Genomic DNA, 2,479 nt, shown 5'->3' with positions numbered 1-2,479 from the left:
TGAATAAAAAGGGAATCTACTGACTAAGAAAGAACCTTGGCAATACTATATCAGACGAGGGAGAAATCTCTAAAGACAGACACTTTTGCGACCTGGTGTCGTAGTGGTTACACACTGGACTGCGATCCTCATGGTCAGCACTTCGAAACCACCAGTGGCTCCTTGGGAGAAAGGTGTGACTTTCTACTCCCGTGAAAAGTTACCCTCTTGGTTGGTTGCTGTGAGTCAGCATCCACTCGATGGCAGTGAGTAAGCACCCCCCAAAAAAGACAAATACTCTCATTGAAAATGGGTAGAAGCTACGAACAGGTACTTCACTAAAGAAAACATTCAGGTGGCCAATAAACACATGAAGAAATGCTCAAGATCAGTGACCATTAGAGAGGTGCAAAGCAAAACAAGAATGAGATATCATGTCATCTCAGGATTAATAGCAAAGTTAAAAGAAAACGGAAGATGACGCCATTTGCTGATGAAGGTGTGGAGCAAAAGAGTCTGCAAGCCTTCCATCTTAATCAATAGATATACGCTTACACTGTGAGCTTAAAGGGCATATTGGCCGTTTCTTACCCAATTTTGAAATATGCACTCTCTGTCACTAGGCATGTATTTTATATACCTATCACTAAGCATGTATTTTACTGAAATATAGAAGTGAGCAATTGTATATATCCAAGGATATTCATTGCAACATTGTTTGTAAAAGAAAAATATTGGGCTTTTTCTCCGCTGAACAGCAGCAGGAGCTGGTGTGTCGGAGCTATCCAGTGCCATCCTTGTCGCTGCGGCGACCCCCGCACCCGCCGCCGCCATGACTGAGCAAATGACCCTTCGTGGCACCCTCAAGGGCCACAACGGCTGGGTAACGCAGATCGCTACCGCGCCACAGTTCCCCGACATGATTCTGTCTGCCTCGCGAGATTAGACCATCATCATGTGGAAGCTCACGAGGGATGAGACCAACTATGGCATTCCCCAACGTGCTCTGCGTGGTCACTCTCACTTTGTGAGCGATGTGGTCATCTCTTCTGACGGCCAGTTTGCGCTCTCAGGCTCCTGGGATGGAACACTACGTCTCTGGGATCTTACAACGGACACCACCACCCGCCGCTTTGTAGGCCATACCAAGGACTTGCTGAGTGTGGCCTTCTCCTCTGACAACCGGCAGATTGTCTCTGGTTCCCGAGATAAGACCATCAAGCTGTGGAATACTCTGGGAGTTTGCAAGTACACCGTACAGGACGAGAGCCACTCTGAATGGGTGTCCTGTGTGCGCTTTTCGCCCAACAGCCGCAACCCCATCATCGTCTCGTGTGGCTGGGACAAGTTGGTCAAGGTGTGGAACTTGGCTAATGGCAAACTGAAAACGAACCACATCGGTCACACAGGCTACCTGAACACTGTGACGGTCTCTCCGGATGGATCCCTCTGTGCTTCTGGAGGCAAGGATGGCCAGGCCATGCTGTGGGATCTCAATGAAGGCAAGCACCTTTATACCCTCGATGGAGGAGACATTATCAACGCCCTGTGCTTCAGTCCCAACTGCTACTGGCTCTGTGCTGCCACTGGCCCCAGCATCAAGATCTGGGACTTGGAGGGCAAGATCATTGTTGATGAGCTGAAGCAAGAAGTGATCAGCACCAGCAGCAAGGCCGAACCGCCCCAGTGCACCTCTCTGGCCTGGTCTGCTGATGGCCAGACTCTGTTTGCAGGTTACACAGATAACCTCGTGCGAGTATGGCAGGTGACCATCGGCACCCGGTAGAAATGTGTGGCACAGCTTTTTTGAAATTAAAAGACTGGCTTTCTGACAAAAAAAAAAAGAAAAATATTGGAGGAAAAAATTAAAATATTGGAAACAACAAATCTTCATCAATAACTGTCCTAAAGAAGTTATGATACCTCCTTTACCACAGACCCTGTGTTAAGTTGTCAAAAGTAATGAGGTAGATCAATATATTGGGACAGAAATTATGCCTTTGATGTCATGTTAATAACAGGAAAATAGAAAACATGTTCACATTTTAAAAATTAAAACATACATGTGCAACACACAAGCAAAATTCATTTTAAAATATTGGTTCAGTAGTTACTCCTGTGGAATGGAAAGGAGAAATCGGGATACAGATGTGGATGCAGCACTGAGCTTTCTCTGTTTGCTTTACAATGTCTGTATTGCTCTTTCAGTAAGCATGTGACACTTTCGTAATAAATTGCATATGGATATTCACTGAAACACAAGGACCAGAAATATCCCCTAAGAGCATTCTTCTAATCGCATGAAACTGGAAACTACCAAATGCCTATCAACAGGGGAACAGATAAATATATTATGGTAATTTCTCAATAAACTATTTGACAGCAGAAAGAATGATTGATTAACAACTATTCAAACAATATGGATGTTTTTTTACAAAAATAAGATTGTGCACAACGACTCTGGTTTTCACATTGAGTATCCTCTCCATTAACTCTTAAC

The 2,479-nt window shown here is 44.8% G+C and overlaps 1 pseudogene; it reads left to right on the top strand.

The window, feature by feature from the left end:
- The first annotated feature begins 747 nt into the window (after window positions 1–747).
- Window positions 748–1,829, top strand: LOC142432154 (small ribosomal subunit protein RACK1-like; annotated as a pseudogene).
- The last annotated feature ends 650 nt before the right edge of the window (window positions 1,830–2,479 follow it).

The sequence above is a fragment of the Tenrec ecaudatus genome, chromosome 18 (assembly GCF_050624435.1).
Source record: "Tenrec ecaudatus isolate mTenEca1 chromosome 18, mTenEca1.hap1, whole genome shotgun sequence".
In the NCBI taxonomy this organism is placed as follows: Eukaryota; Metazoa; Chordata; class Mammalia; order Afrosoricida; family Tenrecidae; genus Tenrec; species Tenrec ecaudatus.
The sequence above is the reverse complement of the archived record's forward strand: the minus strand, read 5'-3'. Positions and strand labels throughout refer to the sequence as shown.